We start from the raw sequence: 6,037 nt of genomic DNA on the forward strand, positions 1-6,037 counted from the left end.
CAGTGGCGAAGATGTCCTCTGCCATGGGGGATCCTGTTTACATGAATGAAACTACCTAACGTGCTGACAACATTTCTCACTTCCATTTCTGTGTGTGCGGTGAGATCCACTCGAGCCACCCCCACGTTATTCCTGGAGCTGGTGGCTTTCCATGATCAGGATTTGGCCTTCAGCGTCAGGACTGAGTGCTGTGGGCGGGTGGTGCAGACGTGGGTGAAGGCTTTGCAGGGATATCGGAGGGTGATGTGATGCTGCTGTTTCTCACACGTCTCGAGGGTAGTTGGCACTAGAGGAGGCTCAGAAACCTTAAAAGGCTTCTTGAAAATGAGCTTAGGCGTATGATGTTGACTTAAAATTTTCTGTATGAAAAATTTTCTGTATGTATTTTCTGTACTACTGAGGAAGAGAGGGGCCTGGGTAGGTTTGTTCAGGTATTCTGTGCAGGCAGCCTGGGGCATGACTCTGCTTAAATCCCTGATGTAATTCCTGATGTCAGTCTCTCTCCATGCATTAACTGTTGTAAGAGTTTCCCTGCTGTGGGGCTGCAGCATGACGGGTGAAGGTGAGAGGCTGGAACAGAGTGAAACGGGGAGATCTGGGATTCTTCCTGATGTGCTCGAGAGCGGAGGTAAACCCAAACACACCTTCCTGTGCTGCACAACACGTGCACGTCCGAACCAGTTGCTCGGTGGGGGAAGAGGGCACCGTTCCTTCTGCTGATTCTGCTGTTCGTCTTGGAAGAGCCGTGCCCTGATGTGCTGAGCTGCACAGTCTCTGGGAAGTTTGTTCTGACTGTTAAAAGCCTGAGGCTGTCTCAGGTTTTCTCCTATTAAATGTTGTACTAAGCTATAATTCGAGCTGTTTCTTGTACAGAAGTACAAGTCCTTGAGGTAGATAAAGACATTAGCTCACTTTTAAAAAAAACTCATTTAAATGTCCAAGCTGGTTCCTGCAGTGTCTTTTTCACCAGGAGCGATGTTAAGTTACAAATCCCATGTCCTCAGTATTAATAATGGCTTTGATCATCTTCAGAGCTTGAAAGACTATTCATTTAACATGGAGGAAGGAGGATCTAGCATGCTAAACCCATGACTGATGGCTTAAAGGGGTTTGTCCCAACTTTTTTTGACTTCCTCTACCCGTTTACCCCCTTGGTTACAGTCACTCCGGATACGAGGATAACTTCACCAACAGATGGCAGCTGCCAGTGCTCAGTGATGCAGCTTTTGAAAACGTGAGTAAGAGGAGAAATTCCAAAGCCCGGTGAATTCCTGAAATCCTTCAGCAGGTGACAGGTTTTGGGGACAAAGTTTGAACAAGCATTCCCGAGGGTGGGTGAGCGCTGCGGAGCGAGACAGCCGCAAGTGTCTGCATATGGATAACGTGGCTCCCGAAACGTGCTGATGTTAGAGCAAAGCAAAAGGACTTGTGCAATTATAAGAATATTCATGGCAGTTAAGCCTTACTAATTTGCAGCTGATGGGAGCAAAGTGGTAAAAACGGGATGTATTCTGTGGCTCAGGGCAGGCTGGTGAAGCAGCTCTTGACGCACAGGCAAGCGTCAGCGATAGCGCGGTTCATCCGGGCCAGACAAAGGTTTGGGATGAATATAAATAGTGAGGGTGGCTTTGTGCCAGGGATAAAATAGCTGCTGTCTGCAGCACGCAGGAGCTGCGTGCTCGGCTGGCATCGCGGGGAGAGGCCGGCTGGGCTCCAGCGAGCGCGGTGCCACTGTGTGCCCAGTGGGGAGCCAGCGGAGAGGAGATGGAGTGAGCTGCTGTGTGTCAGCTCCCAAATCAGTCCAGAAGGACAAGGCTGCTTCAGATCATGTATCGCCTGGAAATAAGATGATTTTTCTTATAAATGCTTAGACAGCAGTGCGAGAACTGCTTTAGGAATTACCAGACCGGCTGGCAGCAGCAGGGCACGCGGTGATGCTCCTTAGCTTGCATGGGTGGCGCTGAGTAAATGCACTGAGGTTTTGAACGGTGCTTGTGGGGGACCAGGGACAGGGCTGGTTCTGGTTCACGTGGCTTTGTAAGGTTAAGGGAGAAGGTTGTGCTTGTGGGCATAAAACCAACCTGCTGAGGCTCTTCAGCTCTCCTCTAGGGGAGTTAATTCAGGCTTGCTTGCTGCTCCAACCTCTGGTTTAACAAGACATGTCTGACTGGTGGAGGTTTGGTGGCAGCATCGAGCTCTGACCTGCCCCTTCTGCTCCCTGGACCCGCACACACAAGCAGCCAGGCTGCAATGGCTGCGCTGCCCACGCCACGCCATCGCCGGGCACGCCTGAGCCGGCTCTCCTCCGGCTCTGGAAACTCGATGCAGGGCAGAAATCTCTGTCTTCCTCTTGGTCCACGTTCCCTGACTGCTGGAGGAAACGCATCTGCCAACACGGGCAGAGCATCGCTGTCACCCTGCGCACAGGCGGGTCCCTGGGTTACGACGGAGCGGGTCCTGCAGACTAGAAGCTGCCAGGTAACACACAGCCTGAGCCTGGCACAGGGCCCCGTAAGGGAGGAATGACAGAAATAACTTCAGCTCCCGGTGGCCCAGGCAGCAGGCTGGGGCTTGCAGCACAGCTGTTGTAGCACTGAGCTGAGAACATAGCCCTTTGCTGGGAAAACGGGGTGGGAAAGTAAAAGGACATTCAAGGCTGGGTGGAACGGGTACCTGTCTGCGTGGCATCGGGCTGGGCTGTGCTGTGAGCCATCATCGGGCAGCTCCTGACATGGCACTTAGCCGGATGCTAAACAAACAGCCCAATATTTCACGGCGTGGAGACAGCAGGTACCATGCTAAATGGGACGTGCTGATCTCCCAGCTGCTGCCTTAGTACGTTTACATGCTGTTTTCTTTTTTCTTTTTCCTTTTTTTTTCCCCAGTAATGACTAATGAGGACTGCCTGGGGGTCTGATCCCCCTTCACCAACTGATGTCAGGCAGTCAGGTCCCTCCAAGCGAGCAGCACACGCCAGCTGTCAGCTCATTTCGGAGGGGAGGGGAGCAAACATTGGACACGGTCCCCCCCCCCCCCGCCCCTCGGGTTGTCACTTGGGACTGGCAGATGTACGGCAGGGCAGTGGGCTGGCGGCGAGAGCTGCTCCGGGTTATTTGCACATCAAAAGCAGCTTTGCCTCCCACCCTCCATCGCCTTATGAGCAAGAGGTGGCTCGATTTAATTGCTCTTTCAAAGGCAGCCCCGGTCTTGTCTCTGCTGAGATTTTAGGTCTGACTCTGCCCCCCCCATAGCCAGAAACTGGTGCAGTGGCACCAGGGTGTTAAAAGAAGATGCAAATCAGCTTTTCTCTGTCTTGAAGCTGATTTGCATCTGCTGATTAGTTCAACAACTGATTCAAACTCCTTCTGTTTGAGGACGGTTGGTGCTTGGGCAGCTGGAGCAGAGCTGAGCCAACGCAGAGACGAGGCAGGGAACCCCAGTGACTGCGGGGGAGATGCACGAGCTGCTGCTGCTTCTCCAGTTTGACCCCCCATCACCTGAGCCAGCTGTGCCCCTCGTGCTCAGACACTTCCTGAGCTTGGCAGCCCTGGCACGGACCGATGCCACCCTGTTCACATTCAACCTGCCACAGAGGCAGTGTTGGGTATCATGGGGGAATGGCTTCACCCTGGTGTTCTGCTCCTTCCTCCCAGGGCAGCAGGGCCCAGGCTGCCTTGGCTGAGGCTGAGTTCCAATGTTCAGCTCTCCAATCTCATGGCATCCGTTCCAGCCCTACTCCTGACATGCAGTAGTGCCCACTGCCTGATTTCTGCTGCTGCCTGAGGCAGAGGATGCTCTGAGCCTGACCCATGGGGGGAGGACACAGCTCTTTCTCATCAGTAGCTTCGTTAGGGTTTTGGAGGAAAAGGGGTGGGACCCTCACCCAGATTTAATGCAAAAAGCAGCCCAGGGTCCCCAGCGTTTCAGCTTCCCCGTGGCCTGGGTGTTGCCAAGAAGGTGTCCTTATGGTGCCCGTGCCCTCAGGGATGCTGCCCTTGCTCCTGGACCTGCCCCGACTTCTGCTGCTGCTCAGCCCTGGTAAGTCTCTGCTTTGCTGCACTGCAGCATGTGCAATTTGGTTACAATCTCCTGGGATAACAGCAGCTCAGGGGTCTTCTCCTCTGCTCCCCTGACCCAGATACATGGACAAGCCTGGGAAGGACTTGGCCAAGCTGGTGGCACCCCGCAGCCGGGGCAGGCGATGATCAGAGGTGATTTGCAACAGAAGGTGCTGCCCAGGAGAAAGAGCCCTTGCACGTGCTTTTCTACCTCCTTCCTCCTCAGCAGTTTTCAAAGGCTCTAAAAATAAATTTCCCTCGTGCCCCAGGCAGTGTGAGCAGAGCCAAAGTTTCCCTGGAAAGCATCGGCTGGTGCCCAGTGCCCTTTCAGGGGGCACGGAGCAGCCTGTGCGTGGCTTGGGCCCCCCCTGCACTGTGGTGGGACGAGTGCCCGATGGAAACAGCCAGATGAGTCAGGATGGACAGTGTTTTCTGCAGTTTGAGTGTTTCTCCCTATTTTCTGCCCCCGACCTCCCCCTTTACCTCCCTCCGTGCCGTTTAGACCTGTGAAACCACCAGATCGGTCCAGTGCAAACAGGCTCTGAGTCGATCGGGTTTGGAGGAAAACAGCTTAAATAGTCAAAATATGTCCTTGGTGTTGTTAAGGTGTTTCCATTGTGTCTCTCCCTCTGTAATTGTTTTCTCCGGCTCTGCCAGCCGGCAGATGGACCTGCCCGCTCCGGGGATGGCAGGTTGGGGACCGCCAGGGCTGGGGGCTCTGGGGTCGGGATGAAGCCCACGGGATGTGGGCTGGGAGTGGGGCTGGGTGGATTATCTCCCCCTCTCTGCTCCCCCCGTGTTTGCCGGCGGCAAGTCGCTGCTTTTCCACGCCTGGGTTATCCCAGCTGCACAGCGGAGATAACGCCGCTCGCGGGGCTGGAAACAAACGGGGCCAGGTGGGAGGATGTCCCCAAAGGGACCTTGGTGCGCCGTGATAAACGGATTGTGGCTTGGGGGGGTGGCATGAGAGGGGCACGGTGACACACTGTCCCGCATTGCTGCTCGCCGGCGATGGAAACCCTCCCAACGCTGCCAAGCCAGGCACTTGGAGAGGCTAAATAAGTTTTACAAAATTTATTTATAAATAAAAACATAAAATTACCAGTAGTTTACATTGGTCACCAGAAATAACATCCAAAAAAAACCTGCAGAAAAATAATTATATGTACAGGCTGAGCCCGGCGAGCGGCCGCGGCTCACACCGGGAGCGACACACCTGCGATGCGGACGGTCACACACAGCGTTGTGCAAAGGCGGCACGGCGATGCCTCCGGGCGATCACATCATACAGCGTGGGCTGGGGTGGGCACGGGGCTGGGGACCCGGGGATGGTGCCACTGAGGTTGGCGGGGGTAGGGCTGGGGCTGGGCAGGGGGGACATGGGCATCGCCGGGATGGGGCAGCCGGGGAGGGCTCTGCTCCCCTTGGCAGCCTGTGTGTTTGGCACTGGAAAACTCCTGGCCCGTGCTCCGGCTCTGCCGTGGGGTGGGGAGGGGGTGCAGAGCTCTCGGTGCAAGGCTACGGTTTGGATGATGCAGAAAATCCCTTCTGGTCTGACGAGCCAGAGCGGAGCCGGGTGCTGTCCTTCATCCCCTGCTCTTCTCTCCAAAACATCCTTCGGCAGGTCTGGGCAAAGGCTGCTGACCCGGCGTGGCCCTGACCTACAGCCACAGGGCTGGGACCGGGATTTGAGGTTGGCTTTTCCCCAGGGGACCGTGGCTAAGGATTGGCTTGTGCTGTGTGCCGAGATGCTCCGGGGCGAGGTGTGGTGGGGTGCTCGGGGGCAGAAGGCACAGACTGGTTTCCATGTGTCGCCTTTGCAGGCTGGAGAGGGGTGAGGGGTGCTCAATTTTGCTGCTCGTGCGCGGCGTTGAGCCCTTGGCCAAATTTGCAGCATGGGATCATGCAAGATCTCCCCACAACCCTGGGATGGGGCTTCCCAGGCTGGCACCCAGCTCACTGGTGGGTAAACAGCTATA

This window comes from Tauraco erythrolophus, chromosome 29, assembly GCF_009769465.1.
Source record: "Tauraco erythrolophus isolate bTauEry1 chromosome 29, bTauEry1.pri, whole genome shotgun sequence".
Lineage (NCBI taxonomy): Eukaryota > Metazoa > Chordata > Aves > Musophagiformes > Musophagidae > Tauraco > Tauraco erythrolophus.